The following is a 24705-nucleotide window of genomic DNA, read 5'->3' as shown; positions in this document are numbered from 1 at the left end:
TAGACTTCCCTATGTTTTAATCAGTTGGATTCAGCTATTAAATAGAGCAGTTATCATTCTGTTGATTCTTATTTTGTAATTGGCTTTATTCCTTTGATAACTATGTAAGTTTAAAAAGCTAAAGCTCTAATCTGTTCTCAGAAACAATAATCAGTACTTATATGTAAACTAAAAAAAAGTGCAGTCTACTGTATATATGTATTTACATGCAATATAATGTGTGTGTGCCGTCGAACTGTAATAATTCTAATAAAACTGAAAAAGGAAAAAAAATGTTTCCTTAAAAAATAGAGCAGTTATCAACTGGGTAATTGCATTAATGGGTTGAACATAACAGCTTAGTGACTGCATTATTTCTGGTACTGCAGTAAAAGGTCATTTTAACTGAAATTTTTTTCACTTTCAGAGAAATTTTTTTTAAACCTAACTTCCCATGAGTGGACCAAAACTGAAGTAATCTATATTTATTACTCCTATCTATATATCATTACAACCCTGGTGCCTAGAACAGTGTCTGGCAAGTTGTCAGTATTAAAAACAAGAAGTATGTTCATTGAAGTGAATGTGTAAATAATAAAATTACAAAGTGATTACTTTAAAAGAAATACTTTAAATAGTTCTGTGCCACAGCAGCTCTGTGTGAGTTGTGTAGACAGCCGTAATAAACCTCTGGAGTTTAGAGACATTAGCATTCATTAGTGACTTTGAAATTATGTGTGCAGTAATAGAAATAAAAATGAAGCATAGGATGAAAATATCATATACTTGTAACACCTTTATGAAAACTTGTGTAAATAAAGAACGTATTTAAGTTAAAGGCACACAGAGTCCCATGAATAAAAATTAAAAAGGCAGTTTTTCTAATTCTGAGGTAGATTACACTTCAATTGATGTTTTATTTGTTGTATGTTGCACTGTTAATGGAACACAGAATTATGAAATTTTACAGAAGACATAGCTGAAATTAAGCGGTATATTCTTGGGAATCTAGGTTGAATTACCTTATAATTTGCTCCTCAACTGTAGAACACACTTTCTCTTTCAACTTTACAAATCTTTTAGCCTTAAATTACCACAATTAAATCATCAAGGGATAAATTTTGCCAATTGGCCAAAGTAAGGAGCCAACATCTTTGGTGTAGTGGTGGTGGTTATTGTTCTGTTGTTTATTTCAATTCCTTTCCTAATGAGCAGGATTTGCGTAGAGACTGTGAGAAAACAAAGTTGATCATTTGTATTGCCGATCAATGGATGGTTTTGCATATGGTGGTTTTGGGCATCTAGATAAATACTCTCAGTGATAAAGTTACAGACTTGCTTTATTAACATGAGAAGTACAGATATGGACCATGAGTGATCAAGAAAGTTCTAGCAGGTAACTACTATGTACATTATTTCTTATGATGCCACACACTCTGTTTTCTCTCTTCAAGAGAAGCGTTCTCCTTATGCTTTCCTCTTACTTTTTCTGCGAACTAGAACAAGTGAGTGATTTTGTAAGCCCTGGCCATGGTTGACAGACAATGTTATATAAGCATTTTTTCTTGCTAATAATACTTTACAAAGACCTCTTTGTACATATGTAGAGTTTATTTTAGTTATCAATTATTAGCTACACTTTGGTAAAACCACTGTCCTATATGTAAATTATTTGGACAAATGTTCAAATTATTTAAAAAATGAACAAGTTTCAACTACTTCAGAATGAAAAATACAAACTTACTGCATGATCATATATGATAACTATTTAATAAGTAATTTTAGCAAGTAAGAAACAGAAATAAAGGTAAGTTATGAAGGTAAAGGAAATGTGTATCTCTCTATACACATACATATCTAATCTCACAATCCTTGGAACAATTTCTTGCATATAGACAATATAAATATTTTATACCCACATATACCCATATACATGTTTGTTTAACATTATGTAGGAAAAAATCTTCCCCTCCTCAAATTTTCCTCAAATTTTAAAATATTATTTATGCTTAAAATTGAGATATATATCCACTTTGAGTTTAACCTATAATAAGTATTTTTACCTTCCCCATTTTATTATTAGTGTACACATTTGGTACTCATAAAATAGTCAATGATAAAACTATGAACGTATTTCTTATATCACAAACAATGCAGAATAGCAATTTTTAGATGTAAGTTGTGTTTGTAGTTGAAATTACTATGGATTCAAAAAACTAAGAATTTCCCTACAGCTGACAGAAAAAAAAACTTTAGAATTTCTACCAATCAGAAGAGCCACACAGCACTGTAATGACCACACAATTATTTTTTACTCTTCTAAAGCACAAAAATCTCTTACATATTAGAGTTAAAAAAAGATGTGAAACAAAATACATAAAAAGAATGCTATCCAATCACAGAGAAAAAAATAGAAGTTATAACAGCATAATAAACATCCATAGTACTTAACCTGATTGTGTGTTATGTAGTAGCTAATGGTGCTGCAAGTGAATGTCAAACATATTATTTGAAAGATCTATCAGGGTTTCCATGATTGCAAAAGTAGAGTGGTTTAAGAAATTAGTTTTGATTACATACTAAAGGCAAACTTTGACTTCTGTTAATATCAACAAAGATTAAATATTTCTTCATAAACAAGGTCAAAGTCAAAGTAGCTTTGAAAACAACACCATAGTTACTTCATCATTTCATTTGTTACAAATGGAATCATTGTTTACGTAGAAGACTTCTAAAAACATTTAACATTTTGGATTTCCCAGAGTCTGTTAACCCCTCCAACATAACTGAAATTCAATGGGAATATTACAATATATCCCTTCTGGTTACTTCTAGTCACTAGTATTCGGTAGCATCCCTTAGTGGTTGTCCTTCATGCTCCCTGTTTCTGACTTTGTGTCTTGAGATTGGTACACAAGGCACATTGTAAATAACAGATGATGTGTGTAGATGTTGCAGTGGAATTTAAGAGAGCAACAAGGCAGTGAGCTGTGAGGTTTTGAGGGCTGGAGAATTCAGCATCCCAGTGGAGTGGTGCAGAGAAGATGTTAAGGGCAGCTTCAGTAGTGAGCATCAGCAGTATTACTGGGATGACGTTGGCTGTATCTTGTGTCCCTCAGTTCCTGAGGTCTTTCAGGGAGGTCTTTGAACTATCCAGTTTTATTCCAATAAATTCTTTTACTGCTTAATATAACCAGAGTAGGTCTCTATTGTTTGCAAACAAGAATCCTGACTAATACTGCTTTTTTCTTTCTGAGGTACTTATTTCTTCCATCATGTAAATATTAAACTGCTCTTTGATATAAATTTGCCAAAGCTAAAGTTTAAGCATGTAAAGGCTAACCAGGGTGTTTTGACCCTATCCAGGCATTACTGAAGAAATGAAAGAGCCTGTGCATCTTGTGGAATAAAATTTAATGGCCAAAAATTTTGTATTTTTTCCACACCTAAATGGAAATATTAGTACTAAGTTCAGGGGGGAAAACGGGACAGGAGTAGTGGAATTGTGGGAAAACAACAAAATTCTGATATAATAGTAATGTGTATAAAATTTACCACACATAACCTAAAACCATCTTGACCCTTAATCACTCACCCAAAAGACGTTGTGAGGTAAATAAGAAAACAAGAAACTCTGCTTTCTGAGCCTGTATGTTAGAAATATTTTTGTGAGAAATCAATCTCTTTTAGGGCTGTAATTGAGCTATAACAGTATAGAGTGCAAACGGTCCAATTTAAATTGGTCTTAACTAACATATTTTCCTGCATTTGTCCTACACTGAGTTGCAGTTCACAATATCCAGATATTTGGGGTCAAGACAATAGATGAATGAGTGAAGAAATAAATACCTTAACAAATACTGTTTTGCAATATGAAAATAGTGTTAGTACAGATAACCCAATCTAATCTGTTGTTAACATTTTTAACTAGAATCTAGCCTCCTGATAAATACGCTCTATACTCCAAGGAGTCGTTAATAAAGTTTAATGGAAGTGTGTCTCATCCATAGCTGATTCCAGGCTTTGTTGCTCAGCAACCACCTGCCAGATCACATTTCCAAGCAGTAATGTAACTGACTCCCTGGAGAGTACTTCAAACAAATGGGAGTTTTCAGCCACTTAATTCAATGCCCTTTACACAGGGATTGCTTTAGAGACCATGAGATTTGGGATTTAAAATGCCCAGGACTCCTGTTAACTCTAGAGTTTCCATAGAATGCTGGTTGCAGGTAAGTGCCTAAAAGTCTGAAAGAAAGACAGGCATGACTGAAAGCTGCCCTGGCAGGTGCTTAATTTCTGAACGGCCAGGAAGGGAATTAAATAGCCAGTGGAGAATCTACTGACACAAGGAGACAGAAAACAGTCTTGGATTATCATTATTATCATTTACCTGAATATAAGGAGAAAGACATTGAGAGGAACATACAGATGGAGAGGAAGTTAGAAATTCTGGAGCATATAGTGGTTATGGAAGTTAATGAAGGATGGATTTTAAGAAGGTATGATCATCAGGGCCCAGTATATCCAAGAAGCCAAAGTGAGTGAGATAAAGCCATGGGATTTGAGGTACAGCTGCTGATGAGGCCAAAATAAATTGGCTTTATCAGTTGATTGTTTTCCTTTTCAGCACTTTATTTACATTTTAGGTGGTTCATTGGTAGTTTACCTTTAACAAATTTCTAGTCGGTTACTCACTGTCTCTGTCTATGGTCCAAATAAAAGATAGTACAGCCAAGGAGATGGAGGAGTGGGCCATGACAGTCATTTCTTCCTTATTAGCATCAGAACAGAATGGAAGAACTAAATCCTAAGGTCTAGTGGGGGAGAGTATAGCTCAAGTGGTAGAGCACATGCTTAGCATGCATGACGTCCTGGGTTCGATCCCCAGTACTTCCTCTAAAAATAAATAAATAAATATATGGACCTAATTACCTCCCCCCACCAAAAAAATAAAATAAAATCTTAAAAAAAAAAAAGTCTAGCATACAGTCTCCAAGCATAGCAACCATAAAAGTAGCCTTTGTCAAGAATATAGGATGGAGATTCAAAGGGACAAAGGGAAAGATAAGCGGAAACTAGAAATCAAGAAAACAAAAAGGAAAATTTTGGAGATAATTTTGGGAACTCTGAGATTCCTCCAGACTTATATGTATAAGGAAGACCATTTCACTGACCACAGCTTGAAACCTTAATAAAGAGTATGAGCTGGGCCAGAGAGTGAACTGGAATCCACCAGCTCCTTCTAAGGCATCTGAGACCATAATTCCCATTCATCTCTCTCTCTCTCTCTCTCTTTTTCTTTCTCTGTCTCTATGTCTGTCTGTCTTTCTATACACACACACACACACATATATGCAAATGCATTAAATTCTACATAACACTAAATTATTACTAACTATCTCTATTCCTAATGCATAAGATCCTTCCTGGCAGAAAAATAAATGTCTTACACAATGTATTTAGCGCTTAGCAGAGTGAATTGCTAAATCATATGGTTTATTGTTGAAATTCAAAAATGCATACAAACTGAAATATATTTACTCAAAATTAAGCTGTCTCAAGGAAAATCTAGAGATATCACTAGACATCTATCTCTGAGTCCCATATCCATCCTGCAGACATTTTAAACTGCCTATTCAATATTCAGTTGTCCTCTTGTACTAATTGCAGTAATTCTCTTTGGGATAGAAATGTGTGGGCTATTAATGCCTCTAGTTATAAATACTCCCCTCCTCACAGGGCCTTTGCAGCTAGGGTGGCTACGTGAACCAAGTTCTAGTCAATGAGATATGAGGAGAAATTAAGTGTGTTGGGCTTTCAAGGAATCTCTAGTTTTTTTAATGAAAGGGGGCAGATTCAAAATCCCTGAAACTTGCTTTTCCTGTGCCCTTTTTTGTCTTCCTACTTTGCACAAAGTCTTGCTGCTTGGTAATGGAGCTGCCATCTTGCAACCATGACTTAAAAGGTCATGTTATAATCATAATGGAAAATGAAGCTAGAAAAACATTGTAGGCTTGATATCTTTTATAAACAACTACATCGTCCCTGAAGTCCATTCCTCCAGGCTTCTTGTTGCCTGAGAAAAAAAGATCTCTGTTTGAGACAGAGGTCCCTGAGAGCTGATTTCATTAACCATAGTTATAAGTTATATCTGTGTCCATACATTTAAATTTATAGACAAAACAGTTTAGTATATAGATCTACACATTTATATTGGCTTTCCATGCAACATTATTTAAGTATAGCAGCAGAAGAGACCACCATGACTAATGTTTTATATATAATTGGGCAATGATATTCTCTGAGAAAATGTTATTGGATGTTAAAGTTGAGATTTTTTAAATCCAAAACTGTCAATGTAGGAGGAGTAACAACTGTAGGAAATTCATGAGAGGAAACAAAACAACACTATGCCGTATTTCTTCAAATTAAAATTCATCAATGCGAAAGGACAAGGTAAATTTTGTTAAATGCTTTCATTTAATCCACACGAGAAAGAACTGTGATTAAGGACATGTTGAAATCTTGAATGTTAAACTTAGGATTTATGAACCTATGAAAATCAGAGAGCAAATAATTATATTCTAGCCAGTGGCCCACCTTTTCAAGAAGCACTTTTTGTGAAAAATTATTCCGTGAAGGATTTGTTAAACATCATCTAACATAACATAAATATTGATTCTTGGGTCTAATAAATAGTAGAGGTGAGATGAAATGTCAGATGTCTGAGGCAGGCAGATCTCATAAAACACTGGCAACATGTGGCCATTTATCACCTTTTATTTTGTTTTATGTGCCTGTTTGTTTTTCACGATATGTGAAAAGTGGCAGAGGGGAAAAAAGTATTAAAGGGCATTTTTGTTTTGGGAGATTAAGGGTTGGATCCCATGCTTTTGTGGAAAGTATGCATTGCATGAATATATTTGAGAACCAGAAATATCATACATTTGGGACCACATTAAGAAAGACAAGATTTAGATTGGTGAAAGAGCAACAAATTTGATTCTTTCTACATCAGATTAGGAAAATGTACTCTTGGTGACTAGCAACAAGCGATTGAGTACTTTTTTGTTGAAACTGGGACAAATAAAACCATCAGGCCTATAGAACAGACACCACGTTTGCCCAGTTTATTTCAGATACATTTTCTCATTTATAAATAGTAAGAAATTGAAAGGTTTTCTGAATACGAATGAGAGATTATCTTTCTTCTGTCAGCCTTTTGTTAGTCCCCACTCTATCTACTGCATCATCTCGAAGAGTCACTGGACTGATAAAGTGTTGTGAATAACAGTTTATTTTGTTTTTGAATTACCCTCAAGTCCTCTCTAGGATTATGACATGTTGTTTCTTCTGCTCTTCAGTTCTATCTAATTATGATTTTTTAGATAACAGTATCCACTCTCAAATTTCCATCCACTTATATGTAGGCATTACTTTCAAAGACAGGTCCGTGGCCAGTGTTTGCCTAGGCACTTATCAATGCTTCAGACAGCCATGAGGGGAAAACTTGAGAGTCTTGAATCGTTTAATGAAACCACCTCGTTTCTGATTATATGTTTCCTTATGTTGTCTCCGATAATACCCATTGAGAAAGCTATTTACTGAGAAAGTAGGTACAGAGCAACCCTTGTAGACTGCAAGACTCACAGTGGCTTGATGCTTATGAACAGAGACAAACACCCCATGGATTTCTGCTGTGATTTTCCCCCCTGCAGTAAATAAAGGAAGCCACACAGTCTTAACGTTCTATTGAAAGTGATGAATGGTTAACTTTAAACTCTGCCTGGGGTGAAATGATCTCAGGCTTTAGTGAATTTCTGGTTCCTCTCTGGAAAGCTTTCTATGAGTTTCCAGTGTGTTCCTTCATCCATGAGGTACACCCAAGCAAGGCTTTCTTGCAATTAGAGGACATAACCTGAGAGTAGCTGTGGCCTCGTTGTCAGATGTTACTCTGTATTTTTCTATCAATTTGGCTTCCCACTTTCAAGTCTTAGTGGTAGGAATCTGGAGGAAACAAACTCTGTAAAGTGTAGCCAAGAACAAATTGAAAAGGTGTGTGAAGTAAACTATATCTGAAATGGATTTAACTCTCTTCTACTCATTAATGGTTCTAGGAGTAGACAGCAACTTTTTTCCATTTTCCAGGTGACCAAAATAAAGTGTAGAGTTACTACTTGACCTGCTGCTTAATTTCTAAAAATATTGGTGGTGACAGCAATCTAGTTTATGGAGCAATAAACTAACCATGTTTCCTAAGTAATGACTAACTTTTTTATTACATGTCACTGCTCCCCTTTTAAAAAAATTTTTGGTCACAAACTGATGAACTTTTTTTCTACATTATAATTAGTAATGCATTAACAAAAAATGTTGTGAGGAGACATTTTATCAACTCCATCTGCCTTTATTTTTCTACTGCCCTCCAGCCCACTGACATCCCCATTCTGGGTATTAGTGTAAATGCTCTGAATGCTCTCAGTGACCTTTCTTCTTCTGATTCTCTATAATAGAAACATATGCAGCAGTGGACATTCAATCCATTGGTGGTTTGTGGAGAGGAGGATATTGACCTTGTAACTTACACATTTTTCATGTTATCTTCTGAGACAACTGGGCAACAAAAAGGATGCAGGAAACAGTTATGAAGTTGAACCCCGAAGTGCCTGTATTCTAGGGGAAAGTATTTAAAAACATGTCAGGAACAGAAGTATAATAACTCACGCCATAGGGTTGTCACCCTGAATATTTTAGTTGCTTATAATGGTGTTCTGTCTGTCTCTCTGAATCTGTCTGTCTGTCTGTCTATATATATGATTGGGAGAATAATGTATATAAGTGATTGAATCTATATGTCTGTATATAGATGTATCATTTTGATAAAGGAAGACAATTATACAAACTTGTCTACTTGTATTGGACTCAAATAGTCAAACAGAATAAGAGAGGGCTGACAACAACTCTCTCTGGTCAGAGGCTCATGGTTTGAATAGAAAAGCAGCTCTTGGAGACGAGGTCAGAGCAACACAGATTTGAATCTTGCCTCTCAAGTACAAGCTGTGTGATCTCAGTTACTTACCTGAAACAATGGAATCTTGTCACCAACTCTTTTGATCATTGAAAAGGGTACATAAAATATTTAGTAGAATACTTGATGCGTGATCTGAAAATGTAGCCAGTTAAGTATGTTATGCAAATCATCTCTGCTCCTTAAAAGAAAGAAATGGTATACTTCTCCCAAATTTGGATAGTGACAGTGGTTTAGTGAGTACAAATATTATGTAGACAATGAAAAGGGATCAAATTAAAAATTTTTGTGAATATGTGTAGTGTTGTCACTTGAAAATTGTGTCAAATCTGGCATGTCATCGTTTTATTACATAAAAACTTCCTAAACTGAGAAAAGAATGAGTTTAAAAATAAAAATGTAAGGAAATATACCTATCCCCAGTGAGAAAACAAGTTGTGTTTACACACACACAGAATACACTATAGCAAGGTTATAATGAATTACAAGTAATCAATTTAAAAATACTGTTCTATAACAAACTAAAATATTTTAATGATTTGAAGCTAAACTGCAAAAACTATGAAGTGTTTCTTGTACCTTTAATGGAATTAATTTACAAAAAAATTGAATTTTTTTCTTGCATTGCAATTTCACAACATTTTAGAGCCAAGTATTGAGATTCTCTTGTCCTCCGGTAAAAATCTATTACATTGTATTCAGTTTTCAATGCATAATATACCCTGCTGTAGTTTAAAAAGTCACAGTCATGTCTGCATGTTGATGTGTGACATTCCTATCCCCCTTAATTATTTGATAGATTTGAGATTGCTGTATGATTTTGAGGATATATCTCTTTTTCTATTCTCTTTAACATGATAGTTATCCCATATACTGCTTACTGCTTTTATGCATATTGTGTCTGAGCTTATATAATTCATCTATTCATTTAATATACTGTTGTTTATCTTTGGCATATAAATTATTTCAAGCTACATTGCTTAGAGTGATGGCAAGTTAGGTTAAAATCTTCAAAATGTGAAAGATATGAAACATATATATCATGTTGGTTCATATTCACTTTCAGAATGAAGTATGTCATGTTGAGCTTCTTGGCTGGGGGAAAATAGTTTCCATAAAGTTCATAGGAAGCAAGAAAAAATTATAACTATGCAACTAAGCAAGAAAAAAATAACTATGTTCATTGCCTTGACAATGTAGAATCAAGATATCTTGATAAAATCCGGAAATGCTGTTAGAAAGCCAACTACCTTTCTGTGTTAGGTTAGGTAAGAAGAACAAAGTTTTCTAAAAGTAGAATATATTCAACAACTTTAGACTGCTTTGAGTCAAACAGCCAATATTTGTTAATCATCTCCTATGCACTGGGGACAGGAATAGGAAAAAAAAAACTGGGCAAACAAACTGAACTCTGAGTCTAAAAAATATATTCCACAAGCCTAACAGCTTTCAGCCAGTCAGAGATAACCATATGTTCATTCAGATTTATTGATAACAATATTTTTTAGTGTCTCCTAATGTGTATAGCACTATGAAAGTCACTTGTGGAAAAGACAAAGGTCAAATTAATCTACAGGTTCTTAAGTACTGAGATACACTAGAAGAGACAGCTTCTGCTGATCATAGCTAACAATTCAGAAGTGGAGATAGGTTCATACTAAGTAAGTCTAATACAGATCAGATTGAGACAGAAATCAAGTGCTGAGTTAATTGTAGATAAACATGGAGATTTATTTATCCACCCATTTGTTAAACAAATTTTTATCAGCACCACTGTGCCAGGCACTCTTCAAACATAGAGATGTTACAACGGTTGTAAAACACACATGATCCCTGCCCTCCTGGAGCTTGATAACTTTGCTAAATTGATCTGCATAGACAGGCTTTTTTGTGTCAATTATTTTTGATGATAATATGATTTTTTTTAAAGATGAAGACATGCAAATGTTTCAAGCTTTCTACATGTTGGAGAAAAATCTGAGTGCCTCATTATTTTTTCCCTACTTAGTGGAGTGTGATATCAACGTTTAGAAACAATGTGAAGGAAATAGCAACTTTAGTTGGTAAACAGGAATGAACATTGTCTGCGAACTTTGGGCGTCAATATTAGCTGTAGGAGAGGTAATCTGCAATTCTTAATAATTCTCTGGGACCAGCTTGCCTTAGGACTCATGAGACTGTACCCAGCACTGAAAATCTGTAAAGCCTCTTGTTGAGGTCAGTATCAACCACAGCGTTCAGCTTGACACTTCAAGTGTAATGGACTCGAAGAGCTTATAAATCATATTGAGAAGAGTTCAGGCCAGAAGCTTAAAGCATGAACACAGTCGTGCTATTTTGGCATGTCTAAGTGTTTCTGAGTTCTAATGCTAATATTATGGTGAAAGAAAGAAAGAATGCCCTCTGAAAGAAGAGGATAGTGGACATCAATATAGAAATTTGATTATCAGACAGGAACAATAAGATCTTATCTTGGTTCTCTAACAACAGAGAAATTTGAAGAGGTGCCTAATGGTGGAATGAATGGATGGAAAGATGGTTTCAACTCCTTTTATGTTAGTCTTGGCTTATGGACTAAGCTTGTCCAGTCCCAATGGCCACTGTATCTGTCTTTTGGACATGGATGTATCTAATAAATTATATTGGGCCTGATAGTTTCTTTTTGGTGAAATATCCTTTTATGGACTCAGATAAAGAAAAAAAAAAGGAAACCTTAAAATATAATAACTGCAGAAGTAAAAGTGAAAAGAATAAAAAAAATTGGTTAATTGTATGTTCACAATATAAATACGCATTTCTGCTAAAATATGTAAGCTCTTATCAGTAATTTCCACAATTGGCACTACCAGGATGACTAGTATGGCTATGATTAATCCTTTATTTCGAACTATTTGAACAACCATTTTGTTTTATTATTTGTATGCACTGTTGTAGGTATGCCCTCATGTTGCTTTTTGTTCATATTGTTTTGATTAATTTTGTTTTATTGTTTTTACTTCCTTCAGGTTTAATTTGCTAAATGATCCTTAGCCCTGAATATAATAGAGTGTGCTAGAATTTCTTTGAAACCAAAGAGTGCTAAATTCAAGGCTGTATTTCCAGTTTTGAAAGAGATACCCCTATAAGAATAGTCTTTTAAAATAAATTTCCCAGTGGTCCTGACCAATATCTTCTTTTAATTTCCCATTTAGTTTTCTGCCTGGTTTCACACAAAGGTCTCTTTCAGTGCTTGCCTAACCCCAGTTTCTTTCTTCTACCAATGAGCATAAAGCAGATTATTTTCTCTAAGGTATTATTTTGAGTTTGTCTGAGTCACATATCTGGTACAATTGTCTGTTTCATTGGTAACACTTCCCTGCATTTGACTGACGACATATATAAATAGACCTGTGTAGTGTTTGCTTCTGTTTCCTCATCACTGATGATAATGAATGAGTAGTTCATGGACAATTCCTCTAAATTAGAGACTGCTTATTGTGATGTCTTGCTTTTTCTTCTAGAGTAGGTTTTGAGTCCTAGTATAAAGCTTTATCAAAGTTTATTTTAATTAAGAAATTGTTTTTCAAAATCCTATGCATCCTAGATTTATAAAGCTAGATATGTTCTTTCAATTTATAATCTATTTTGATAATTTTTGTTAATTTAGAAACTTCTTATGGCCAACAATATGTCTTTAATTTTTCCAAGCAATTCTATATAATTACTGTTGTACGTTTATTTTTTTCCTCCTATCTTTCCACACTCACCAAATGAGTATTCCACTTGATATCAGGTGAGCCTGTTGAAGGAATATGGTTGTGCAATGTCTTATTCATATGCTTTCTTCAAATGGAAGCACCTCTGTGATTTTCCAGATGTCAAAAGATAGTATAGCCTTGACGATACTGTTTGCTGATTGGTAATTAATTAAACTTGCTAATTTAACTAAGAAGTTTTATCACAATAATTTTTAAGAACATTTTTTCCTGTAAATCCAACCTTACAATTATCCCCTTGCCTATGATTACTGTTGAGCTAAGAGCTACAAAGAGGCTCTTACTCATTTCTTTTTGTGGGATAGAATCAAGAAGAGGGACTGCCCATGTCGAGGCTCTCTTGTTTTGCTCTGAGAGATTCAATGTGCACAGAAGAAATAGGACATCTGTGTAACAGGGTCTCATACATGTATCCTATGACTAATACTGTAAGTTTTGAGAAGTAAAGATCTGCCTCCACTCATGAAAGCCAATGATACAAGATACTTCATTTCCCAACCTGTCAGTGAATATGCGTTCACCCATATGTAGCAAAATCTCCATCTCGGACTGTATTTAAAAAAAAGTATACATTATCCCATCTATCACAAAGCTCAGAGATCAGCCCTGTTACAGGAGGGCTTCAGGGTTAGGTATTTAAATAGCTCAGTGACGTCATCAGGGACACAGTTCCTTTCCAACTCTATCTTCATTCCACAAGGTTGGCTACCTTTTGAGATTAGTAGCTGTGGAAGTCTAGGCAGAATCTCTAAATAACAATGCCCAAAGGAAGATAAGATCGTTTGTCTGCTCTCTTGGGAATGAGGAAACGTTTCCCTGAGCTCACAAGCAGATTTCTCCCTGTGTCTTAACGGCAATATTAACTCATCCAAATATTCCTGAACCAACTAGACCCAGTTTCCCATGAGTCACATGACTGTGCCAGAAGCAGGTATCGGAACAAAACTGTGGTTCCTTTAGGAAGGAATAAGACCTGAATGAGCTCTTAAGTATGCAGGCAGGATGTTCACTGTGCTCTGCCCTCGGGCAGCTATGATATAGGCACTTACATGGAGACCTCAATTTGATTACCACTCACTAAATAAAGTTAAGGTGCCAATAATTTATGAATTCAAATATTTCAGGTGGTAGGAATGCTGATGTTATTTTTCAACATGCCTGGTCGACATACCCATGTATTTGTGTCCCCTCCCCAAGATAGCCAAGAAGAGAATTCCCTTTACAAAGATTTTAAGAATTACGTTGGTGACCGACTCATTGCATTCTTTGAAAAACACTTCGGAGGATGTTTTATTTAGTTGTGGATTATTGGTTAGAGATTCTAATGTTGAAATGGCTTTTGATTTTCATAGAGATGACATATTCCTTGAGCATGCAGTGGGGAAAGAGCCCAGATAAGTAAAGCGACATGCCTACATACTTAATATTATTTGAAATGATTAGGTATACAGTGGTCTTTGGCCATGGCTAATTGATCATAGGATCCTTAGGGCCAAAATAGATGCATAGCCCACTGAAATCCTGGGTTTTTTAAAATTTTGTTTGCTTGTTTTGTCTTGTTTTGGTCTAAGTTTAAAATCCCAACTCTGGTGAAAGGACCTCGCTTCAACTTGAGTCCCTGTTCTCTCTCTCAATTCTTTGCAGTTCCTATGGCCTTTTAATTGAAGGGGGCATTACCTCTTTTTGACCATGTCAGAGCTCCTTTTGGATCCCATTGGATCCTTCTGTTCGTTTCCGTGTACAGCCCCTCTGACTTTGGTGTGCCTTTGCTTCTCTTCTTCAGAAAACTGCCTTTGGACCATTGAAAGTGCTGTGTCCACATGAGCAGAGGCTGAAAATGCCTAAGGGGTCATGTCCCCTCAGGCAACTCTTAAACAGTGACTAATGTTTGAGGAAGAATATAAAACCCCAGCTCCTTTGTCTCTAGTCAGAATATTTTGAGGTATAGTTTATAATCCAAAGATTTCTTCTTGGAATAAGCCAAAGTTATCTAAACTGGCACATTGATTCAGTTTCTTCCTCTTTCCTGTCCTGCTTTCTCCAGTTCTTTAATAGTTTTTCCTGAAAATACTTTCTTATTAAGTCACTTGGACTTATTCCTTGTCACTGGATCTGCTTCTGAGAAACCTTACTCTTCTTTTAATTATTTTTATTTATTAAAAATTTTGTTGAGGGGGAAGGTCATTTTATTTATTTATTTAATAGAGGTACTGGGGATTGAACCCAGGACCTCATGCATGCTAAGCACACACTCTACCACTGAGCTGTACCCTCCCTGCTGAGAAACCTCACTCTTAAAGAAGCACCCTGTAAGAACACTACAAACACTTTGTCAATTTCCCCTAGTCTTCCATTACAGGATCCATGGTCTTTGACTAGGAAAGTTTACTTGAGAAAGGGAGATGACAGGATTTTTAAGGAACTTAGAAAATTTTGTTTTCTGGTGAGGTTTTTAAATTTTTGAGGTGACAATTTTTACTTTTTTTGTTGTTGTTAAAAATTTTAAATCATCAGTTTTTATATACAATGGCATCTATTGAAAATTTGGAAGATACAGCCATACTGGGTTCCAATTCCTTCCTTCTACCCCAAGCCAACTAAAGCAGAAGAACCTGCTGCCCCTCTGCATGGCATCCTGTGCCCTGTCCCCAGTGCTGCCATTGCCTTCCAGTGCTGAAGCCCAGCACCTGTAGATGTGTATCCAGAGCTTCGGCTGATGTTCTTTACAGTGGAGTTGAGAGGAAAGCAAAACAGTTCTCCTAACCCTTGTCTATCAAAAGTGGGAAACAAAAGATAGACCAAGGGAGGGCTTTGTGTTTCAAGAAATATAAGAAATCTCATACCTGTCTTTGGAAGCTAAGAGCATTTTTATATTGCCCAGCCTGCAGCACCGATTTACATTACCGACTGGCCCACGTAAGCATTTGGGTTTGCAACCCTGCCCTCACCCTTCTCATATCCTCCTGACCCAGAGTAAAACCCTCTCTTTTTCTCAGCACTCGTCTCATGTGCACAGTGCACCATTTCTTAAGGGACTTTTTTTTTAACTGTCTCTGAGCAGACATTACCCCCTGGTAATATGGACTGAGAATACGGATTCACTGTGTCCATCAGGGTGCAGACTTAGAAGGATATGGTTATAACGAGTTGTTTTCTGTCTGCCTTATGGTTGAACTGAAGTGGTCTCCAAATATATTCTGCATTCCTTCCACCAGCAGCTGATTACGTGATTTATAAACAGTCTCAACAAATGACAGGATCCCATACTGGCTCTCTGATTTAGGGGATACTGGCTTTTCTGTTGCAGAGAAGCAAGTGAATGTCTCTGAAATCATCTCCACAAACTACAGCAGCAAATAAAAGGGATCCAGCATCCTAGAAATAATTATAAAAGATTAGTTCAAAGAATTTTTTTTTAATTCAGAAATTGAGATGCCTATCCTATCTCCATTCAAGATCACAGACTGACTAATGAAGATGGTAGCTGTGTCTCAGAGAATGACACTGGACTATCATAAATGTGCTTAATAAGTCACTGTTCCTTACGGGCTTTCCTTCCTAGACTCAGTCTGTGTAGTTCCTGACATCTTTTCATAGCTATCAATTTGAAAATAAATGGACAGACAATATACACTCTGAGAGTGAGCTGGAAAAGCAAAACTAAAAAATAGATGCCATTTGCCATCACCTGAAAAGGACAGATATCTTGCCTCGTGGCTTTGAAATCCAAACTCGAATTTAATCTTGAACATTTCATTATCACACAAACTGCATCACGCCGTCATAGTGATAGACCCCAAAGAGTTAGTAGAACCCTCACACATCTTGTAAGAGGCATGCTAGCCAGAGTTACAGAAAGACAGCCATAAACCCAATGGAAAAACATTCTAACATTTCTAAGAGTCTAGTCTTCAGGACCATGTTAAAATAGTCCCTCCAAAGCGAAGGACAGATTACACCTGCTGCTACTAAGAAGGAAATGCAGTACTTTGGAGTATTCATTTGATTTTTAATTCAAGAACATTTAAAGGTACTACTCAGTATATACTTAATTAATGCAAAAGGTGCTTTGAGTTAAATCTAGAAAATGCTCACCAGCTAGTTGAGGATGCACTGAGAGCAGATGTTTCATTGGGGTATTGTGTCTAAGCAGATTCAACAGTACCTAAAATGCACGTATTAGATGTATTGAAACTATGGCCAGGTTTTGTAACCAAATCATAGAAAAAGTACAGTAAGGTGTTCTAGAAAGGCCATGTCTTTGTCATGATACAGATATAAATATCAATAAATAATGATATATAGATACATACGTATATGTGTGTCATAAAGAGGGAGGGTATGGACTTGCTCTATATGTGAAATCTTGGTAGAGTCTGCGGCCTTGACCATGGGACAGCAAGTGACCATGTAAACTCATCTGCCCAATATAAACTGAATGTTTATTTCTGATTCACCAAGATCAGTTATGGGGCCTGGGGTTCTCCAACATCTAGTAATATGAGCAGAATGATTAAAACTGTGGGAATGCCTACTTCTGCTTCATTGCCACCCCTCCTTAACATATGCTTACGACTTCGTGGAGAGATTTCTATGAACAATGAACTGAGGATACTATTTGAGCCTAGATTATAGATGATTATGCATGAAAGGATGACCTGTACCAGAAGTTGATGGTCACATTATATTTGATAGAGATAGCCCAGAAGGGAAAGTCTTCCCAGTGGTCCAAATTTCACATGGGCCATTTAATAGTTCACCTTACTTGAAGGAAAAAAAAAAAAAAGGCTTGTGGCAGCAATTCATGAGCAGACACTAATGGTTTATGGTTTAACTAGATGATCAAGAACTTGGAAGGGAGAAGACTGCACTGTCTTAAAAGATGCCATGTAAGATCTGAATCAGTGCATAATATATGATGCTGACTGTCTTCAGCCAGCATTCATGTAATAAACAGGAGGAAGTGGAGATGGTAGCTTTCATGATTAAATCTGAATCACTCAGTTTTACTTCAGATCTTTATACCTCTAGGTTCTCATTTTAATACCCTAAAATGCATGCTTCCACTGTGAAATATAATATTTTTCTTAAATTTTAAATGAATGGCACCTGGCAGTTTCAGCCTTTTGATGCCATTGGGTAAACAGGCAAAAAAAAAAAAAGATGGGAGAGGAAGGAGAAGTTATGACATTGGTTGGAGTGATTGAGCTTAATTATTCAAGAGAGGTAAGTTTGCTGATATACAACAGAGGAAAAGAGCAGTCTTTATGAAACTCAGGTGATCCACTGGAGTAACTCCTTATACTTATTGTCTGGAAGTTAGTGACAATGGAAAGTTACTGCAATTTTGTGAAAGAAAGCTGCTGAGGGCTCAGACCATTGTCGGGGAGGAAGAAAACTCTCCTCTATCCTTCTAGGTTTTTCTGGCTGATCTAAGAATTAAGTTGGCATGAGACAGATTGACAGGAGAAAATTTAATTTAATTTCTTATGTACAGGAACCCTACATAAATACATAAAAGAGGTTCAGAGACAGAAAGGTAAAATGAGGTCTATATGCCATCCTGAGCTGAGGAATGGGATAGGGGTCTGGGGCTACCAGGGTTGAGAGAATCATTCACAAGTTAATAAGAAGTAGAGGGATGTTTTGTAATTAGATATTTTCCCTACCATATAGATGGGGCCACTTAGGTGAAATTTATCTCCAGTAGTAATTCTTTTCTGGGAAAATCCCCAATTTACATTCTTCTAGGTAGTTAAGGGAGGGGCAGTAGTTCATCTTGAGCCCACAGGGTCAAGATTACCTTTAGCACAAAATAATCCTCATTCCAAAGTGGCACATTTTGGGGAGGCTTGCTCTGAACTCCCACACCACTCAGTAAATACATGTGCTTAAAAATTCTTACTCATCTCAGGAGGTGGCTGAAAAATGATGGCATAAAATGGGTAAAGAGAAACCTTGTAAATACCTACCATCTGGTGAACAATTGCAAAAATAGAGAGTGCACCCTTTTACCCCTATTTTATACCCTGCTTGTTGTGGCATGTATAGGTCAATATTTTAAATAATTCACCTCTCTTCTTTTCTGCTCTTTCTTCCTACTGTAAATGGGATGCATAGTGGTGGCATGCTTTAAAATACTGACACAAAATCTTTACCAAATACTAAGATCACCTAGAGATTGTGACCTGTTACTGTTTGTAGTAACTGAACACAGCCTGTTGGTTTTGAAAACTTAAGAAAGGATAGATTTGAATGTTGGGAGGTCTGTGGTGTGCACTTGTTATTATTTTTGGAACCCAACATCTGAACAACCCCTTTTTTGGGGAGGAGGGGTGGCAATTCCCACTTGAGTTCATCCTGGTGGGCAGAGAGCTCTGTGTTACACTACAAAAGCCATCATGGCCCATATTTCCTCTTTCCCTCAAGTAGCCAAGAGATAGGTGTATGGCACAGGCTTAGCAACTCAGGTGTTCTGAACCTGAGATTCTGGGTATGATTTGAATTGTCTTAAATTTACTGAGGCTTGCTTTGTAGGCCAACATGTGGTCAATTCTGGAGAATGTTCTGTGTGCACTTGAGAAGAATGGGTATTCTGCTGCTTTCGGATGCAGTGCTCTATAGATAACAATCAAGTCCACCTGGTCTAATGTGTCATTTAGGGCCTGTATTTCCTTGTTGATTTTCTGTCTGGATGATCTGTCCATTGATGTAAGTGGGGTATTAAGGTCCCCCACTATTATTATGATATTCTTAAACTTGAAGGCATAACAGAAAGGCTAGGGGAAATTGAGAAACTATTTAGTGTGGATGCAGCAGTATGAGTCCAGTGGTTTCAGAGACATTTATTCAGTAACGTTGATGCTCGAAGAGGCATCCTAACCAGACTTTTCGTGTTCCTGAATTTGGCTGAGTACACCTATCTTCCTACATGTCTGTTATTTTACTATTCTGATTCTTTGGCCATCTTCTCAGCTCTGCGAGCTTCCTAATGTTCTTCCAAATAGTCATTTTTCTTTTTCTGGTTTTTCACTTGCCTGTATTTTTTATACCGTAAACCCTTACTGGTACAGCAGATAGTTAACCCTCTACAGACGAGTTTTTGTTTCTCAAATGAAGAGCAGAAGTAGGCATTTTAAGATGCCTTCAATTTTTAAATTCATTTATTTAAAAAATCACTGAATAGATAAAAGTATATGTTTTGCAAATTTCCTTAATAAATGAATTCAACCATTCCAACCTGTAATTAAACTGGTCTCCATAGAAGATGAGTTGACAAATTTAAAAAACTGTCATACTTTAAAAATACTGTACTTTATTCTGAATATTCAATTTTTAAATTATTCACTTAAACTATAAAATAAGAAAATACTTCATGTATGCATACTGGGCATGCCAACATTTGTATATCTAAACATTTGTCAAATTAATTTTCTTATAGTATTCAGTTGAGAAAGGAATATTATCTATCAAAATTCTACATGGAAAGTGGTCTTTAACATTTTTTTTTGGTAAATAAAAGGCTACATGTAAGTATTTCCATTCCTAGTAGTTTGTTTTGTTAACTTATCTATGTATTACCAAGATTTGAAGATGTCCCTTCTGAAGCTGGTAGCAAGTGATTTGTGCTTTTTGAGAAATATAGTGAAATATCTAGAAGCCTCTATCCTGCAAAGTATTTGACAAGCACACTCTTGTTTTAACTGGGGGGGAGCAAGCTAAACAAGAAAAATAAGAGTCATTTGTGGTGTCTTAATGTAAATATCTCCTTTTTGAATCTCAATTTATTAAATGGAAAAGGAAAATAAAAACAAACGCTTTGCATGAGTGGCAGCACTAATTGCTTCTGACCTCAATTTTTTTCCTGTGGGTTGCCCTGAGTATCTTTTAAATTACTGCATAAATGTTTAATGAATGAATAAAATCATCTCTAATAGTGGTTAAGTAGCAATTTTTTTTCAATTTTGATTTAAAAAATATTGAACAGCATGAGATTTTTTTCTTTATACAGGGTGATTAAACATGATGCAAGAAATTGGTTGAGTAAAGATATTTGTCAGAAAAATATTACTGTTAAATCTAAGCAGATTTATTTAGATGTATCAATTAGGACAAATTTATCCTTATGTCTTTTCAAAATGCAAAGGAGTGAAACCAAGCATTTAACAAATACAAAAACAAAACAAAACAAAACCCAAAAGGCCTCCACTAGGTAATTCTGTTAGAGAAATATAACATCTATAAGATATACCTCTTTGTTTTTAATTCTAAACTGATGAAAGTGTTTTTTTTCAAGCTCAATATAAGTTTCAATGTAAAACGCATAAACAAAAGCCTGTGGGGGAGAGAGAGTTGTGGTCCTGAAGTCCTGCAACCCAGTACCCGTGCAAACTAGAAGAATTTAAAGATGGGCTGAACCATTCTTTTAAAAAAATAAAATTTGCCTTGAATGTTTTTGTAGGTTTAGACACACACACACACACGCCATGTGTGTATAAGAGAATAAACAAATGATTAGTTTAAAAATCAGTATATGTAACCAGAAATTCATATATTTTAGACCTTTTATTTTGATGAGTAAAAATAGTATTATACTTTGGGCTGAAGATTTTGTTTAATCAGATTTCACCTATTGATGTGAGATACACAAATCCTGAACTATTAGTGATTTTAAGTATGTAATAATTATTCCTTCTTCCTTCTTGGAACTGCTATGTATTATAATGATTTGGGGATAAATCTGTTATAAATATTATTTATAGACATGAAATGAGAAATAAGACTTTTAACTAAAGAACACAAATTGTTATCAATTTTAAATAGTCCATTTTGTCCTCAAGTTTTATGGATTTGATATTGCCTTATATGGTGACAGAATCAATATTTTTTCCAGGGTAATAACATTTAAAGACATATATGCATATATATGTAATATTTTAGAAATACATAAAATATCAATATACATTAAATACATATGTAATATGTATATAAAAATATAATAAGCTTCTGATAGCCTTTTTCTCTCTCTCTGACACATGTACATGCTCACAGAAGCACGCTGAATAAAAACTGCTTCTGCTTCTACTAGACCAACAATTATGGCTGCAAAATAGAGTTGTCATCTTGATGCTGAAGTATATGAGTTTCATCCAGTTATGAAATTGCATTTTATTTTCACATGCACCTGCTTCTGTTCCATATTATATTATTCATTTGGACTCTTTTTTCTGGAATTGAGTCTTTGTGCTTTACTGAAGATTTTCAGCTCCTGAATTAAAAAAATTGTGGGTCAGACACTTTTTCTTTTGCTAGAAGACAAAAAGAGGCATATGTTATCCCGAGATGATGCTTTTGGCTATGCATGTGGTTTGCTTCATTTAATACTGGAAGCTTCTTCATTCACAAATCTGCTTGAGAAAAGAAAAAAAAAGCCATTCTCCTCCTCAATTTTAGGGGTTTCATGTTCATTCTTAGAGCCATTCATAGCTTCTTTCCAATCAACTTCAGGTTTAAAGTGGTTAAGTTTCAAGTCATTTAATCACTCAAGCCCCATACATATGCTTTTTAGATAGTCCTCATTCAGAGTACATACCAATATAAAATTTACCCCTTATATAACTGAAATTAGATCACTTGTCTCCTAAGTCTCGACAGTATGTTGTTGGAAATAGCCAGAGCATTTATAGTGTGTTTTCTGTTGTTTGCTGCTTTTAACACAGTATTCAAAAAAGAATTAGCCTGTTCAAGAATCAGTTTTCAAGCAGAAATAGAACAAGAGGTGTTAAAAACAGGTAATAGAGATTAAAAACCTGTGTTTTCTTGTATATGGAGCACATATATCAGAAGTGCACTAAGTTTGAGGCACAGTGTAATTGACAAAAAAAGACACCTTTGTGCTATAAACTAGCCATATAGAGAAGTGGCTTCTAAAAGCTATGAGGCATCCAAGGAGGGCAAACACCCCAATGCCCATTCAGATTCCCCAAGGAGGCTACTGATAAATTTGCAGATACCAGAATCATGACCCAGTCAAAGGCTTTCTCATGGTAAAGATTCTCCATAATACTTGTCTCACCTGTCATCATCTTGCTATGCACCAGTGACTTTTGTATATTTTCCACTCTTATTCTCTGCAATTAGTTTATCCATTCTACTATTTATGAACGTTTGGGTTGTTATAAACAATGCTACCATGGACATCTTTGATCTCACAAACCTTTGATCCCACGGAGAATACTGGGTATATATCTTGGATTTAGAGTGACTTCATCATAGCATGTAAATATATTTTACCATAGTTGATAATACCCAGTTTTTCAAGGTAGTTATACTCACAAAATATATCTGTGTGCCTGTTGTTCCACATCTTGAACAATACTTCATGTTGTCTGTCTTGTTAAATCTTTGCCAGTGTGTGTGGTATGTGGTGGCATCTCATTGTGATTTTAAATGACGTTTCCCGGAAAAATAGTGTGGTTGTGCACTTTTGTGGGTATATATTGACAATTAGTACATTCTCTTTTGTGAAGTGCAGTTTATAATTGTCTAGTTGATTTGTATCCTTCCCATCATCTACCATTTTCAGTCATTTTTGCTTTGGCTATTCAGGTGGTAGGTTATATGTTTCATTGTGGTTTTAATTTATGTCTCCCAGATGAATAATGAAGTTGGGCACTTTGAAAAGATTTTAGCCGTTTGAACGTCTGGTTCCTATTCAAGACTGTTGCCCATTTTGTAAATATTGAATTTCCTCCCTCTTATTTATAGGAGTTCTTTGTATAGAAATAGAATCTGTAATTTAAATTTTTCTCACAAAGAAAACTCTAGTCCAATGTATCTTCACGGTTAAGATAGATCTACCATCAGTCTTACACAAATATTTTCAGAAACAAGAAAAAGAGACTACTTCCTAACTTGTTTTATGAGGCCAGCATTACTTTTAAAAAAATGTTTTAATTGAAATATAGTTGATTTACAATATTGTTAGTTTCAAGGGTACAGCAAAGTGATTCAGTTCCATATTTTTTCAGATTATTTTTCATTATGTGTTGTTAAAGATATTGAATATAGTTCCCTGTGCTATACACTAAATTGTTATTGCCTATCTATTTTATGTATAGTAATTTGTGTCTATTAATCCCATACTCCTAATTTATCCCTCCCTCCCCCATCCCTTTCGGTAAGCATAAGTTTGTTTTCTATGTCTGTGAGACTGTTTCTGTTTTGTATAGATTCATTTGTGTTATTTTTAGATTCCACATAGAAAGAATATATTTGTTTTTCTCTGACTTACTTCAGTTAGTGTGATAATCTCTAGTTCCATTCATGTTGCTGCAGATGACAATATTTCATTCTTTTTATGGCTTAGTAGTACTCCATTGTGTGTGTGTGTGTGTGTGTGAGAAAGAGTGAGAGTGTGTGAGATATCTTAAACCAGTCATCTGTTGATAGACACTTAGGTTGTTTCTATGTCTTGGCTATTATAAGTAGTATTGCTGTAAACATTGAAGTGTATGTATCATTTTTAATTGACATTTTTGTCTTTTCTAGATATATAACCAAGAGTGAGATTGCTGAATCATATGGTAGCTCTATTTTTAGTTTTTTACGGAACCACCATATTGTTTTCCACAGTGGCTGAACCGATTTACATTCCCACCAATAGTATAGGAGGGTTCCCTTTTCTCCACACCCTCTCCAGCATTTACCATTTGTGGACTTTGGAATGATGGCCATTCTGACTGGTGTGAAGTTATATCTCATTGTAGTTTTGATTTGCATTTCTCTGATAATTAGTGATAATTAGCATCTTTTCATGTACCTGTTGGCCATTGATATGTCTCCTTTGGAGAGATAACTATTTCGGTATTCTGCCTATTTTGTGATTGGCCTGTTTGTTTTTTTGATATTGAGTTGTACAAGCTGTTTGTATATTTTTAACAT

General features: G+C 35.3%; 1 long non-coding RNA gene across 1 annotated transcript; it reads right to left on the bottom strand.

The window, feature by feature from the left end:
* Positions 1–981: 981 nt before the first annotated feature.
* LOC116661976 lies at positions 982–24276 on the bottom strand. Its single transcript, XR_004317938.1, has 3 exons — positions 24266–24276; positions 6379–6387; positions 982–1055 (listed from the first exon to the last, which is right to left on the bottom strand). It is a non-coding gene; the product is annotated as an uncharacterized LOC116661976 (long non-coding RNA).
* Positions 24277–24705: the final 429 nt, after the last annotated feature.

This window comes from Camelus ferus, chromosome X (assembly GCF_009834535.1).
Source record: "Camelus ferus isolate YT-003-E chromosome X, BCGSAC_Cfer_1.0, whole genome shotgun sequence".
NCBI classification, from domain to species: domain Eukaryota; kingdom Metazoa; phylum Chordata; class Mammalia; order Artiodactyla; family Camelidae; genus Camelus; species Camelus ferus.
Note: the sequence above shows the minus strand (reverse complement) of the source record. Positions and strands in the feature narration are given on the sequence as shown.